This window comes from Gallus gallus, chromosome 2, assembly GCF_016699485.2.
Source record: "Gallus gallus isolate bGalGal1 chromosome 2, bGalGal1.mat.broiler.GRCg7b, whole genome shotgun sequence".
Classification (NCBI taxonomy): domain Eukaryota; kingdom Metazoa; phylum Chordata; class Aves; order Galliformes; family Phasianidae; genus Gallus; species Gallus gallus.
Genome location: NC_052533.1, coordinates 43,486,047 through 43,503,137, shown reverse-complemented (window position 1 = coordinate 43,503,137; position 17,091 = coordinate 43,486,047). Strand labels below are relative to the sequence as shown.

The window sequence follows — 17,091 nt, the reverse complement described above, 5'->3', positions numbered from 1 at the left end:
ATATGAATGTGTGCAGTGCACGTGAATTGTATCTTTCCTATTGCATCCGTCTTGAAATTCAGTCCTATTCAGGATAGGAGGTATTCATAAATGTGATTGAGTCAAATTCGAATTCCCATTTTTAGGTTTAAATATTTGAATTTTCTCTTTTCATTTGCAGTGATGTTTTTTCATTACATGTCATCTTAAATCCGTTACAGGATGACCCCTTTTTTTAACTAATGTAACATGTCAAAGAGGTTATATTTTGTGTGTGTGTCTATATATATATATATATGTACAAATCTGAGAAGCTCTTCTGACAAGCATTAACAACAAAAGCAACACTTCAAAATGTTTCATAAATAGATTTAACCTGGGATAAGTACTGCTTATAGGTAACAACAAGAGAGGAACACAGTAAAATATCAAACTTCACCAATTGTTGGTATCTTGAAGTTTAACTGACAAAAAAGTACATGTATATTTATGTATTTTGGGGGGATGCATGTGACGATTTGTTGAATAGGTGATCTCTAGAAATCCTGTTAGATTTTGAAAAATTCTTACTTATCTAACCTGCTCTTCTTTGTGACCAGAATGAGTTAGCAAACCCATCATTATGAGTTTCTGAAATCATTTTCGTGGTTGCAAGAGTGAAAGGAGCTGCATATCATTTACTTTTCAGTACTAGTCCATAATCTAGTTTTTTCTTTAGTTTATACTTCTGTTTGTTTCATCAAATAGGGTAGATCAGTAATGTTGAGCTTTCTTTTCTGTACCTAGATTTTTATAAGACCCTGAACTATTCATTTTAAATTTTTCTTCCTATTCAGTACACTTTGTGGGTACAATCTCAATAAATAATGCATAGCTATCCACTATCAAGTTCAGAAGTATCACTTGTTTTTCATAATCTTCTATGCAGAAACCAAATGTCCAGTGATTTTTCTCTGTATCATAAAGTGCACATTACTAGCGATGATGCCACTAACCATGCAGTGACACTTCTAGGATGTGAAAGGAAATAGTACTGGCTCTGAATTGCGTAGTGTCTGTAGGTGTAGCCTGTGTTTCTGGGCTGTCTGTGTTACAGGTGTTGAGTGTACTAGCTTTAATCCAGCTCTCAGAGCAGCAGAGATGTGGTGGCTTGCCAACACTGAGCAATTCACAGGCAGTATGTTTTAATGTTACTGCCTCTCACTGTTCACTGATGTAGATTTGCACTACTGTGTACTGCTTATCCTGGATTGTGACCTAACCCTAAGACTGAGTTTTGGCAATTTCTCATCCTGTTGCAAGTATCTGGACCAATTCACTCTCAGAACTCCACTTAATTGCACCAAGTGTACCAAATTACACCAAAAGTTCATGCCATGCCCTTTATGTGAACTCTGTAAATGTTACAGTTGCAAAAAAAAAAAACAAAACCCAACCTTCAGCACTCATTAATCATTTTAGTTACATTTAGTAAATGTAGATTGATAGTGTTCTTTGTCAGTGTGCGAAAGACATGTTTACAGCCCTTTGTTGCAAGACTTCAGAGGGGAATTTCACGTTGAAGCTGAATGCAAAATAATTTTATCAGCACCCTTGTTCTAGATCCTAGCACTACCTGTTGTATTGATTATGAGTATTTCTACAAAGCAATATGAAGGTATGACTGCAGTACAGGTGAGCATTTGTCTCGCTGTAATATCTAATGCGGTCATTGACGGTGTAGTGATGTGTATTGGTGTAAGTATTCATATCCACAGAAAGGAAGTTGGATTAACAGTAAGCATGAGTGTATTCAGAACAATATGGGATTGAAAAGCATAAGGAAATTTGGTAACATAATGTGCATAATTTAAATGGTGCAAACTCCCTTTAGTAACAAGATTAAAAATAGAAGCAAATTCTACAATGATGTAAATGATACAAAGCAGGACTGGTGCAAGATACAAATAGAAAATAATACTGTTGATCAATGGGATTGCAGCAGAAGAGGTTGCTGTGGAATGTATGTTGTAGTTTCTTACTACCTTTTTCTGCTGTACCCTTAGTATTCTGCTTCTGATATTTTCTATTTCATTGTGTCAAACCTGTGATCATCTGAACTACCAGTATATTATATACAAAATATTTTTGAATATCAGTGTCCTGTTACATTGAGCTGGTTGATAGAATTGGAAATGCTCTTCTGTCAAGTCTGTAGCTTATGTGTGTTTGTATTTTAGACTGCTAGCCCCTTTTGGTAAGTAGCTGAAACTAAAGTTGACATCAATATTACTTTCTGTACTATATTGCTTTTCTAAGTGGCTCTTATCTGCTGTTGGGGAGGAACCTTTCACACATCATAAATGTTATATGGCTTTCCTTTAGGGCAATCTGAATCTAAGCTGTTGTCTTAAAAAAAGAAATTCCGTCTAGTTGGTGGAAATGCTATTTTTCTGCTGGTAAGTTAACAGACTAAAGCCAGTGGTGCTTGTGATTGGAAGCTCAGTGGTATCCTCTTTTTAAAGCCCAGTAGTCCATTTTCTGCTTATGCTATTAAAATTTCCTGTGTATTAACATGCCAGCATCTCACAGACTTCAGCTTCTGTTGTCAAAAGATTTTTTTGCAACATCCTGTACTTTAAAGGTCAGTGATACCATGAAAAACGTGACTGCTTGGATTTAAGGGCACTTCCTTTTATTGCAAATTACTTGCTAGTAATGTTGAAAGTTACTGAACTTGTAAATGGTGTTTTATTAAATACCATTATGAAGGTTGTGCATTTGGTATCAAAAATTTCCAACAGTGCATGATACTAGCAAGTCCATGTCTTCATCAGAAATTTGCTTTACTACTTTTTTGAAATAATTAAACCTGTGCTCAAACACTTAAAAATGCTTCAAAGTCATTGTTATTCTGGCAGACAGTGATCCTCTTGGAAGGTGTACTTAGCTCACTTTTCACTAATTTCAATTCAAAATTGAGTTCATTATTCTAAAGAAGGGAGCGTGAGCTCAGGCATGATAATAGAAAAAAATGCTAGCTGAATGTATTCATACTTCAAACAAATAAAAACCAGCATTAACCACCAAAAGACCCCAGTTTTGTTTGGGTAATGCCTTTTCAAGAAAACAAATTATATTGTGGTAGTTTTGCCCAAATAAGGATACCTAGTGCATCTGCTGGAGAGAATTAGGACAGCAAATATGGCAAACAGTATAAGCTTTAGCACTTCATGTGAATAGGTAGTTGGTCCACTAGACTGTAAATGAACTTCAGGTTGATGTTCCTCTTTAAGCTCTGTGCTTGCCAGGGATCGCTGACACTGGTACTAAGTGGTATCTGTAGACAGATTGCTCCAGTCTGCAGTCATACACAATACTTAATTTAGCTTCAGCCTCCTATTTAAAAACCAAACCAAACCTGAAGCGATCTGGGAACAGTTAGGCAACATCTGTTTTAAAGTACAGGAAATGGCATTTATTTTATTAGCTTTCTGTGTAATATTCCTGTTTTTGACTGTGCGTTCAGTGCTGTTATAAGAAATAGTGAAATTTGGTGGCTCATTTTGGTGTAGTTTCTCTGCTCGTTCCTGCTTTTATGGAATATCTGCATTTATAAGGCATCTGAATTTAGATTCTAAGAGTGATTTCTTTGAGGTTTCTAGTGGATGGACTGCAGTTATATTTAGGAGCCTTCGTTTATACTTATTTCTGAAGTATGAGTATTGCCTACAATTTACTAGCTTAGATGGTCAAATCCTATGTTGTGGTAGAGTGCATAAAATTGTTGTGACAGGCTAGGAATAGATTTCGTGTGATCTGTAAGGACTTCTGGAAGTTAAAGTACCAAAATCTGTTATGGATGGTTTATAGAGCAAAATGATTGCTTGTTTTCAAAGAAACTTGATATTTCAAGATGAGTCAAAGGAAAATCAGTGAAAAAGTGTTAGACCATCTTGGAAGTTACCTGTTTTCAGTGATTTAAAAATAAAAAAGATACAGTTTGAAGAAAGCAAATGTAATTAATGAACATGAATGCCTTGATCAGGGTGGTGTAACTCTTTTTCCAAACTATTATTTCTTACCAGTTTGTTAAAATCTCATGTCAACATTCAGTAAGGTTTTATATTTATTCTCTTTTGAACATTAAATCAAATGAATAGCTGCATTTCTAAAGCCCATATAAGATACTGTAAAGGGAAATAGGGTACAGTATGCTAACTTCTGATTTTCAAGGAATATATCATGGCTCTTCTCTAGAAATGTTTTTTCATGTACCTTGCTTAAGCACTTTTAAAGATGAGATGTCTGAAACTACCAACATCGTCTAGATTGTTGACTGAGGAGTAATATATAGTTGGAAGGGAAAACTTGCAGATCAGAATGTATACTCTTGGAAATAAATGTCTAAATGTAACTCTCTTGAAAAACTTTTAGTAGGGAACACAACCTTACTAGAGGAATAGACTTTCATATGCAGTTGTTTTTTTTAATCACTAATCTCTCTATCACTTGTTTCAAGGGAAGTGCTCTATATATCTATACTTCTATAAGCATTTAATTAGTATTGAGTCAGGTTATTAATCTGTTATGGTCAGTCTTCCTCCACAACTTTTAACACTTGAATGCTAACGTATACAGAATGAACTCTTAGCAGTTATATTTCTGAATGTGTAGCTGCTTAACTCCTAGCAACGAAGCTGTTACAGGCCAAAATGCATGGTATAAAATCCATTTCTGAATGTGGTTAATGAGAATCCCTTGTATGTTATTTTTCCCTTATCTTAGATGACAAGTAGTGTTTTTGCATGTGGGTAAGCAATAAAAAGGTCAAGAAATTTTCCTTTGTATAGGCATTTGGCTGTTAACATTAGTAGGAGCAAGATTTGGCTTTTAAATATAATTGTAACTGGTGATGGACTGTCATGGTCTGTTGCCGAGAAGCTTAAGCCTTCTGTGTGCTGCAGTGTGTGGCAGCAATTCAGAAAGGCACTCCCACCTCACTCTGGGCTTGCAGCTTAGTTTACAGCAGTAATGTGGCTACAGCAATAGGGGTTAAGAACATATGACGCTTTCTCCTGCAGCTTAATCAATACTTGGGCACTTTGCTGTCTCAGGTCCCATAGCTAGTTCCAAGTAGAGGATATCTTCACAACTGGTATATGGACACCCTCCCATACATGCATAAGACCAATATGGTTTGAACAAACATTTCTGGCACTCCAGCTCATCTCTCCGTGATGATTGTGATGTATTCTTATGACTTGGTGAACACGTGGCAACAATATTTTGCTCTTAAGAGCTGCTTAATGTATCTCCTAGGGAAAGTATGCCACTTGTTTTGTGTTCTTTTTATGCAGGTCATGACCTTGAGATAGTGAAAGAAATACTGCACAGATAAAACTTTTGCACATACAAGTTTGAAAACTTGCTAAAAGATTCCTCTTATAAGATGCTAGCTTTAAACAGAGATGGAATTACTTCCTTTCTCTATGTGACCTTGAAGGAATTATTGTTGTTGGGCTTTGTTTCAATTTTTCCAAGTGATATTAAGAACTGATTTTCAGCTGTTCTTGTAGAGATGCTTGTCTCAAATACTTTTCACTGATTTTTAACTCCTCTTTCTAAGATCAGAGGTCAGAACAGCAGTAGTTAAATGCGCATTTGTGATAAATGACAAAATTTGATGGAAAAACTGGTTTTCAGGGGATTTACCAAAATATATGATTACTGGGAAGAAGAATAGGCTTGTTTGGCAGATTTCTGAGCGAGTTCAGAGAATTGCCTCTTGTTTCCATTGGTGATTCACTTTTTTTTTCTGGTGCTTGGGAGAACTGTATAAACCACCTTTTTCAGTCAGTGTGCTTCTGTCCTTTGTGTGTCAACAAAGGACACTTACTCCTAGAAAACTATCAGAATTTGGTGCTCATCATTCTGAAACTAGGCGTGTTTAAGGTGCCAACAGGACCTTGTAAGGTTATGTATAAAGGCAAGGGCTGCTCTGAAAGTAATGCCTCCTATTTTACTATGTTGGCCTATGATGTTGGAGGCAAGTGTTGGTGGGATGGCAGTAGGGGTTGAACCTTCCCACCAGTATTCTGTTACATTTTTTTACCATGTGAAAAATGGCAGCAGAGCGGTCAGTCTGACAAAATGGCATCTGACTTGAAAATACATGGCCAGTGACTTGGTTGAGTCACCAACCCTGGATGTGTTTAAGAGCTGTTTGGATGTGGTGCTCAGAGATATGATTTAGTGGAGGGTTGTTAGAGTTAGGGTACTATGGTTAGTGTATGGGAACTGTTGAATCACTGAACCTCTGATTGACCACCTGAGGTGAGTGCTGAGTCAGCTGCAGGGGCACAGGTGAACGCAGTTTCACCTGAGTGACTGGAAGGGGTGGAGCCAGGCTGCACCTCTCCTAGACCCCATTTAAGGGCTGACTCCCAACAAGGAAGGATCGCTATCTGGAGATCATTCCTCTTGGAGCCCTTTTGTGAGCCCAGGACATGGGTAAGATCTTTACTTCATTACTTCTTTGTAACACGATAATCTCTCTGGTCCAATACCTGTATACCTGTTTGCCATACAGGTTAGGCTGTGGTTGGACTTGATGATCTTTGAGGTCCTTTCCAACCTGAGTGATTCTATGACATCTGAAGCAAAGGAGTAGGACTGAATTCTTCCATGCAGACAAGTGGCACCCATTGATGCTTGCTGAACATTTAGAGGCCCTACAGTGGATGCGAGCACAGTGAGGCAATGGGTGGTGTGTTTCAGCAGTGGTGACAAGCCACATTCTAGACAGATATGTGTATCTGTCACACCATAAAATGAGGATTGTCTCCATCAGCTCATCTATGTGAACTGGCAAATTGCAACTGGGGAACTGTATATTGAGCTGAATATTGGCTTTGATGTGTTGGAAACAATGGTGGCGATATTGAAATATTGCAAAGTTTGCACCATCTGAGTCCCACAGTTATTCACACAGGAACAGAAGAACACCATATGCAAGTTTTTCAGGACCTGTGGAACCAGCATGAGGCTGAAAGTGACACTTTCCTGGATCACGTCAGTAGGGATGACTGGATGTAGTGTCACCATTATTAGCTGGCATCAAAACAGCAGTGTGTTCAGTGACGACATGTGCATTCCCATCAAATAAGTAGTTCAAGACAGCCTTCAGTGGGTAAAGTGATGTGCACTAATTTTTGGAATGGTAAAGGTGTGATCCTTTTGGATTTCCTGGAACCTGGACAAACCACAAGCTCTGACTGCTATATCATAACACTGACTAAGTTGAAGGTTGGAATTTCCAGAGTCAGGCCAGAGAAGAAGAGAACCTTTCCCTTGTAACATTATAATGCTAGGGCCCATACTAGTTTGTCTGCACTGTCCTAGCATACCCACTGTCTATTCCAATTTTGATGCCTTCTGACATCCATCTGTCTGGGCCAATGAAAGATGAACTGTGTGGCAACATCAGTGCTGCCATTGCGTCTGCGCAACAGTGGGTTACCTCCATTGGTGCAGATTTTCTGAGTGTGACATGCAAGCTCTTGTTCATGGATGGTGCAAATGCACAACTAATGGTGGTGACTGCTGAAGAATAGTGTTTTGTTGCCAAGAACTTGCTCTACCAAACAGTGGTATTGTGCTCTTTATATCTGTTGTAGTTTCCATGGAAATAATTAGGAAGCATTACTTTCAGAGCAACCTATTTGAATTACTAGAATGCAGCAATGATTAGCTAATTAGACACTAGAAAGTATTCAGATTTTGTTATGAAAAGTACTGTACAAATTGAAAACAAATGTGGACAATTCTATGTTTTAGTTACACAGTCGAATAGATCTATTACCATAGGATTGCTGGTGGATGAGGAAAAATATATGATGGGAAGCAGAGTTGTCTTTAAATCACTCAATATTACAGATTGATATTGTGGGTAGTAAAATGGCTTTTAAAAAGGAAAAGATATTACTAGCAGATATTCTTCTATCACTTTTTCTTATTAGGAAATATATTTGGAACTATTGTTCCTGCTGGAGGAGGGAATAAAGTTACTTACAAAATCATCCGAAACTTCACTTCTGAGGGGGAAAAAGAGTCCTCAGCATTTCTGATAGCATTATATTCTTTTATGGAAAGTGAGTTCAAGTAGTTTCATCTTCAAGAAATTGCTTTCTATTGCTAGACACTAATATTTTAGTGTTTGTGCTTACACAACTTTTTTAATTTTATGTTCAGTGCTAGGCAGTCTAAGAAAACTCATGTCTAAACAATATTCATAAATGTTCCCAGGTAGCTTTTCTTACCTTGTCCCTGAACAGCAATGTTTTTATGGATAATAAACATGAGTAGATAAAAGACTGTAATAAGATTTTGAAGCCAGCTGTAGCATACAGGAGAAGGAAATCACGAAAGTGGTAAGAGGTGTGCAGACCTGTGCTTTGCAGAAATAGTGAATGTGATTATTGCTATTTCCATACTGCATTTCAAAGAAAGAAAAATAGAATAATAATCACTGTTGTGCCTTGTGTGAGCAGATCTGTCTGTATCTTTCCAGCTGTCCCAAGAACATCTCGCAGAGTAGCTTCACAATGACTTACAGCTGATCTGGGACCTCTGGTCCTTTTAATTTTTCTGTAATAACTATAACGCTAGCAGTTGGCACAAACAGGTCAGCGTGACCAGGATCTGTGACAATATCATCATTTAAAAAATCATTTAAGAAGTAATCATAACCCTAAGATTTGTCTGGTGTTGTAGTATGGGATACAGAACTCCCACAGTCCCTTTAGGTATTTTGAGCAACCTGCTTCAACAGGGCTGCTTTAAGCAGACTCAAGAGCTCCAAAGGTGCCTTCAGCTATATGTAGTTCTGTAGTTTGATTTGCCCAATCCAGTCCATCTTCCAAAAACAAAACAAAAAACAAACAAATGAAAACCCATGAAATCATAAGGTAACAAACAAAAAACAACCCTACATTTCCTAGCATGGTAGCCACCATGTCCTGTGTCCTACCCATAATTACATACGTTAACTATCCTCTGGGCTTGGATCCCAATCAGTAGTCCTAGATGAGTTGAGTTACTGAGTTATTCACCAGTTTCCTACGTTGTAATTCCTTGTGTGCTTTAACCTTCAGGTAAGCAAGGTGGACTTGCTGAGGTGACAGTGTGTTTTCAGCTGGCTTTGCTCCACTCCCACTTCTTTCTTACCTGAGCCAATTGAATCTTCTACCAATGGTAGTGTTCCTTTGTGAATTACATCCAAGACATACAGTGGGGCAGGGTTGTTTGGGTGGACGTAAAACATTGCAGAATGTTTCTGCAATGATGTTTTATCTGGCAATATTCTTGAATATTATGAGCGGTACCTTACATATAGCTGTTATTTTTTTGTGGACACTGAATAGAGTTCTGAACAAATTCTTAACTAAGATCAAGGTGACTAAGATTAAGAGATCCCTAATGAGAGAAGGTGAAACTGAAACTGCTTTCTGTATCCTGATTAGTGTACTTGAAATTTAGAGGTGTCACAAGTCTCTGCTTTAGATGAGGATACTCCCTATTTCTGTGTGCCAGTTGTCAAGATGAACTAGTCTGTTGAACAAGCAGTAGCTATGATGAAGAAAGAATCAAGCTTAATTAGCATAATTAAGGGCAGATCAAATTCAATCCTTTGAGTCTGTAATCATGTGAGTAAATAATTGGTGTGAGAGTAACATGATTGATTAAATGATTTGTGTGTTCTCAATAGAAAGAGACTTCACGATCCATCAAACTGGAAAACGTAGAGCGGGCTGCTAATTCATTTGATGTTTTTCATCACGCACAGCACCACAAAATGGTTTTTGCTCTGCAGCAGTGGGTTGGCTGTTGGAATTGAGGTGCTGCCATTACCTTCCTTCTTTGTAGTCCAGAAATTAAGTTTTCTAGTGTCAGGGTGGTGATTTTTTTTCCAATGATCTCTGTCATGTAAGTTTTACATCTCTGAACCTCAAATTGTTAATTGTTTTGAGTATATACACAAACATAGTGAATTTTTCCCTTATATTTCATTTGATGCTGTCATGGGTAGGGGAAAAAAAATGAGTATGATTACTGGTAACAGTCTTTACATGATCCCATTCATTGTATTTAAATGGATAAAACCATAATTTCTGGTAGGTACTTCTACTAGCTTAGGCAAAGGTGGCAATATGCTTAAGGAATCAAAGCCTCTGTTACTATAGGTTTTCAGGTTTACTTGTGGCTGGTATCTTTGTTAGTTCTTCCCCCCCCCCCCCCCCCCCCCCCACTCTGAACACTCTTGTCAAGTTAAAGGGACAAATTTAAACTTATATATGAAATGCCAACCCCTTCTTCTATAGGCCTGTAATTTTTTGTATTTTTAGACTCGCTGACTGCTGGTAAATGGTGTCTGTTTTTCCGATAGACATCCTTGGTATTGTGTGGTGCTGTGGGCATGTTGTTAAGCATCACAGAACAGAAATGACCTCCAATTGTTAGTTTTTGGGAGAAGGTCTTCCAGCAAGCTAGCTGATTTTGTCTTATGTGTGGGAAGTCTCTCACTGGGCTCTTTCATTGTATCCTTACTTTTTTTTCTTAAAGTTTAATGCTCTGAACATGCAACTCTACTGCTGGTTTTGGACAACCTTGAAAAATAATTTCTGGACTTTACTTTGTCCTTGTACTAAACTTTCTCTGAGAGAGCATCTGTTACATCCTCAGTGTTTACAAGGGCTGATCTGAAAGTAATGCCTCCTGTTTTATTATGTTGGCCCTTGATATCAGAGGTGGATGTTGGTGGAATGGCAGTAGAGGTTGAACCTTCCCACCAATATTATGTTATATTTCATTGCTATGTGGCAGATGGCAGCAGGGGGGACAGTCTGACAAAATGGAATCTGACATGGAAGCGCAGATGAAGCAAAGTTGTGCCATTGAATTGCTCCATGCAGAAGAATGGTGCCCAGTGACATTCACTGATGCTTGCTGAATGTTTATGAAGACCAAATGTTGGATGTGGGCATGGTGGAGAAGTGGATGGTGTGTTTTGGCAGTGGTGACAGTGATGTGAAAGACAGGCCATTTTCTGGATGACCATCCACAGCTGTCACACCACAAAATGAAAAATGTCTCAATTAGCTTATCTGTGCACATCAGCAGATTATGACCAAAGAGCTGTGTTTGGAGCTGAACGTTAACTTCAGTGAGGTGGGAACAGTGATGGTAGTGTTGGAACATCGCAAAGTTTGCACCGCATGTCCCACTAATGCTCACCCAGGAGTAGAAAGAACACTGTATGCAAGTTTTTCAGGACTTGATTCAGTACAAGACTGAAGGTGATAGTTTACTGAATCACAGCATTGCTGGTGACAAAACATAGTGTCACCACTGTGAGGCAGAGTCAAAACAGCAGTCTGTGGAGTGACAATCTGTGAATTCCTCACTGAAGAAAACAAGATGGTGCAGACTCTTATAAATGCAACATGCAGGCTTGAACAGTTCATCGCTGGTGAAAATGCAAAGCAGTGGTGGTGCCTTTGTTGAAAAAGTGTTTTGTAGCTGAGAACTTGTTCTGTCAAATAGTGTTATTGCGCTCTTTGTTGTTGTTTCCATGGAAATAAATAGGCATTACTTTTGGAGTGACCTACATACATAACGGATGAGGAATGTGTGCAGTTTTTGTGCATGTTATTTTTTGGCATAATTTTGTTTCTTGCTGTCTTATTAACATGATCCATTTTTAAAAAATATGTAAATATCTTCACATTTTGTAATAAAAGACCTTCCTAACTCCTCATATATATAGCTTGAAGTTTGACTATTTCCAGTAGATGTTGCTGTTGACTCCTAATATGCCATGGTTTCATTTGCTTGATCTAGCTTAATTCAGAAAATAACACTGGATTTTCATATTCAGGAGGATACTCTCCGGTGTATAAATCTCATCAAAGCTAAAACACTACTGTAATGATCCATAATGAATTATTTTCCTTGTGTTTGTTTGTGAGACACTGATAGAGAAACCCCATATGTTGAGTTCTCCCTGAGGTTAGAAGGAGGGATTGATTCTTGAAGTGCAGTAGGTATTGAGGCAGTCCTATAAATGGATTATAGGGAAGCAATAAAATGTGATAGTGAATGAAAACAAGCCTACTTATATGTCAGCTAATGCCTATTCTTACAGGTGTTTAATTTTTTGAAGAATTAAGATGTGTAGAACATCTGAAATAAGTACTGAGCAAGATGATAGAGTTTAGAAGAAAAATATGCACAAAGAGCAAAAGCAAAATGAAGGAGTAATTAATTTAATGATAGGTAGTTGTTTAACTAGTATTTAACTAATGTTAAATACTTTCCTTGTTTTCCTCTGTAGTTCAGATGTCCTTTAAAAACCTGTGATTTCCTCATGTTAAGTAAGGGATGGCTTGAATCAGTCTATCCGTAGTTCAAAAGACTTTTTTATAAAATATGAAAAATACATTATTCTTTTACCCTTAAATGGGATTTTTATTTCTTGTAGGCATTGTTTCATTTCTGTTTATAGCCTTAAATGATATTTTGTACAACTTCATTTTATAGTGTGAGTTTATATAGCAAGTTCCCCTGTCTAGACTACTCCAGGAAAAACTGTTATTGTTTGCCTGCTTCAGACTGAATGAGAGGAGGTTCTGACCTTTGGTGGGCACTTAATTTGTAATTTTGTTTTGATCATCGGATCAGTTTCTTGACTTTGTGAACTTAAAGCATAAGTATACTGAGCTACGTTTCTTGATGATGGGTGGCAGCAACAGCAGTTGGGGGCAGGACTATTTGCCACTAGAGGCTGCCCCAGGACTTGAACAGGCACACAACTGGTGTGCGAGGTCTCTTCTCCCCACTTTTTTGCAAATTACAAATGTTTAGAATCTTAACATTCACAGTGCAGAGTTTCCAGATTCTTCAACAGTTTTGTTTGGTCCTTTTTTTTCTGTAATCATAAAGCTCTTTAGTATTCACATGCTCTTTCATCGCAGTCTATTGCAGCTTTTAAAAATAGAAGTGTTGTGCATAACCTTCAGGATATCGTATCTTTGTAATTAAAATCCTCACAAGTTTTTTTGACACTCACTTCCAGATTAATTTTCAGAGCAACCCTGAAACCTGTACGTGTTCTGAAGTGCTGAGCAGTGTCTCTGCTGTTGGCAGGGCTGACTCTATATAGGCAGTGATGTAGGGCTGTTATCAATCTGGAATGAGATACCATGGTTAGGAAACAACAACAAAAAAAAATCTAAACCATCTACTTAATGCTTGGTCCTGGTCAGGGAAACAATTGGATGTTATGGACTGCAGGTGAAAGAAGTACATTGCTATGCTGAAAAACTTTGTACTGTGGTAATCCATCCATGAATTTCAGGTTTCCTGTCTCATAAAGGTTACAAAGGAACTGCAAAAAGTGCAGAAAAGATATGCGGGTGATCAAAGGTCTGGACAAGCAACTGTAGAAGAAATTATTGTTCTGTGGACTTTAATCTGGAAAGGTGATGATTGAGGGGGAAGTAGGATAGCATGTAGTCATGAGAGGCTTGTAGAGGTGAATAGGGAATTGTATTCCTGCTCACTGTATCGTCTAATATAACAACTGTGTTATAAGAGTTAAAGAAAACTTATAGTTGGTATCTTACAAAATGACAAACGCAGACACAACTTCCTGTAGAGTTAAGTTCAGCTATGAGCTTAGAGTATGTGAATTCTCCAGAAGGTTAGGACAAGTTCATGGGAGAAAGCTCCATTGAGATCTGTTGCTGTTCAAAAGATCTGCTTCTGGATTGAAGTCTTTGGGCTGTGAATTCCTAGAGCCTGGAGAGTGTTCTGTATACCTGGTTTGTGCTGTAGAACTGCCATTGCCAAAGTGCTGTAGACGGGTTGTTCGGCTAAGCAGGCTTCTAGTACTCGTGGGAACCTTTTAGTATGTTAAGCTTTTAGCTATTAACTATAGAAGGTTGTCTTCCCATTCCTCCTTCTGTGTGAAACCAGATTATTTTAAATGACTTAAACTGATTGACTTATTTTCTGAAGGAACAGTATTTCTTTGATAAATTAGCAGATTAAAAGTAAACAGTGCTAATTTTGATTTATGAGGGTAATTTTCTGTCTGTGCTGATTATTTGATTGGATTCAAATAGGTTGATGTTAATGAGTACATGAGTTACATACAGATCAACAGTCATTCTGAGAATTGACAAACAAGTTTTGTCATAAAGTTCCTATTCAAGTTCTCACTTTTAGTTGCATGTAGAGTATTTAATAATAAGCTCTTTTTCAGTTCTTTAACTCTAGCAGGGATTACGTGTGAGCATTGACATAAGTGGATTATGTCATTATATAAATATTAATTCCCAATTTTATAAATCTCAAAATTTCCCATCTGCTTTCTAAAACCATTCTCAGAACTAAAAAGCCATTATAACTTGAATGTTTTAAAGTGGAAGCTGTTCCACACTTTCAATCATTCTTGTTGCTTTTTCAGAATATTTCCCAATTCCTTTTTACTTTGGTCACCTCCCTTCCCTCCAAGACACAAATTGAATATTCTTCAGCATTTAGAACCATAGCATTTGAGTTGGAAGGGGGGACCCTTAAGGGTCATTTAGTCCAACTCCCCTGCAATGTACAGGGATGCCTACAGCTCCATCAGGTGCTCAGAGCCCTGTCCAGTCTGACCTTGGATGTCTTCAGGGATGGGACTTCCACCACCTCTCTGGGCAACCTGTGCCAGTGCATCACCACCCTTACTGTAAAAAGCAAAAGAAAACAAAAACAAAAAAAAAAATCCTTTTTCCTTGTATCCAGTCTAAATCTTCCCTTTTAGTTTGCTGGTTTTCTCCTGCCTTTTAATTCAAATGATGCCACAAAAGTAGTTAAACTTCTAGAGTGTTAGCTGGTCCCACTGTGAGTAAAACTATCAATCATTTATCCTCCGTGCCTCTAACCTGACTGCATCAGCAATTGGTAATTCTCACCTACTGTTCTGTAGGCTTTTTTCATTCTCAGTATCACAGTGCCTGCACCTTGGACACATTTTATTTAGTTCTTTTCCTATAATCCACTTGTAATTTTGTAATATTACTTCACTTACATATGTGCGTATGCACACAGTGGGTAACTCCAGAAGTAATGCTTCCTATTTATTTGCATGGAAACTACAACAGATACAAAAAGCATGGTAACACTGTTTGATAGAGCAAATTCTCAGCTATAAAACAGTATTTTTTAACATACTCAGGGCCACTAGCTATCATTTTTGCCGGTGATGAACTGTGTGCTGCACTTGTAAAAGTCTGTACCAGTGGATGTGACCTGCTGTTGCCCCTGGTGAAACACATCACCCACAGCCTCATGGTGCTCACGTCCACTGTTCGGTCTTTATAAGCACTCAGCAAGTGTCAGTAAATGTCAGTGGGTGCCATTTTTTTTCTGCGTGGAGGAATTCAGTTCTGCACCTTTGCTTTATATGCACTTCCATGTCAGATGCCGTGTTGTCAGACTGTCCCTCTGCTGCCATCTTGTTGTTGCCATCCCCAGCAACAACATGGAATATTGGTGGGAAGGTTCAGCCTCTACTGCCATATTGACAATGTCTGCCTCTGATGTTGTAGACCATGGTAATAACATAAGAGGTATTACTCTTGGAGCAGCCCTCATATATAAAAACCAATATATAGATGTGTCATTTATTTACGTTAGAATTCTCAGCACTTTGTGAGCTGATAACAGTGCTCTCCATACTGAATCGTGATATAAAAGAGAAGAAATGTGCGTGGTTGTAGGAGAGACATAGTTGATTTTGAGCCCTGGAAGAGGGAGGGAGGAAGAAGGGTGATAATCATGTTGCAGTGTAACAGGGCAGCTCATTTGCAACTGCTGCATGCTCCAATGCTGGCCAGAGTGCAGCCCTGCAGCCTTCCCTCCACATGAGCGTGGCCAGTTGCTTACTCACAGATGGCACCAAGAGGCACCTTTAGACCTTGTGAGTAGGAGAGGCTGCAGCACTGTGCTGCAAACACGTGGAGTGCAGATGCTGCAGGAAGTGTGAGTGATGCATCTTTGTAACGTGTGATACTTTACAAATCTAGCATGTGGTGCATCTTTTGTGATTTAGAAATTATGGGGAAAAATCCTGATTGTACCATACCCATTTTAAATGGGTCACTTAGAAGTGAATCACTATCAATGAAGGCATTCACCCAGAGTGATTTGTTCCTACATTTTCTTCTTTTTGGTGCTGAAGCAACATTAAAGCAAAAACTCATACCTTCCAGACTTTGTGTCTGTCATCCTGATTAAGAGCAGCCTGGCGATTTACTGTTCCTGTAGCTGTCAAGGCAAAGAGAAAGCATTTAAAGAAATAGATACTGAAGTAAATCTGAGATCCTTACTTTACAGAACGGGGGTTATTGATTGTGTGACTGAAATTTTACGGTGACGTTTACACTCTTCTGCCAAATAACTGTGGTGTATCTCCTGCTCTCATCTGAATAAATATTGATGTAAGAACGTGGCAGTTGCTGACTGTACAGTTATTGACCAACTGCATTTTGATGGCTAATGTAATAAGTGATTGTGTGCTTCACAATAGCGCTTGCAAAGGAATATTGAATGTCTGTGAATGGCTTCTGGCTGGCAGAGGTTCTGTATTATGCTTCTGAACTCTGGTCATTTACCTGGAAATTTGTCTGTTTTGAGTTCAGTCATGTGTAATGCATTCCTTACGTTGACGTCTTCTCAAAGAGTTCATGTTGAGGGATGATGATTAGGTTTTAAAGTGTCGCTCTTCCATGAAGTAAAACAATTTGAATCTTGAATATTCTGCTTTTCAGTTTGTTTTTAATTACAGTCAATTACTCACTGACTTACAGTACTTGATTACTGAATATATCTTGTTACAAAGTGTTTTTATAGGTAAGTTTAAAAATCACTGTTATGCTAAAGTAGATCTATTGTCAAAAGTATTTAAAAAGATTAAACCTACAATGATCCAATCTTAGTTTACCCACTGTGACTTTCTAATTACAACTGTAAGCAGTAGCATTGTCTCAAGGAGTCAGCTGGTATTTTTTCAACCTCCTTTTT

At 38.1% G+C, this 17,091-nt stretch overlaps 1 protein-coding gene across 4 annotated transcripts in view; it reads left to right on the top strand.

The window, feature by feature from the left end:
* The window catches only part of ULK4 (unc-51 like kinase 4), a 219,601-nt gene that overhangs the window by 96,077 nt on the left and 106,433 nt on the right, over positions 1 to 17,091 (top strand). The gene's annotated exons all lie outside the window — the stretch shown is intronic.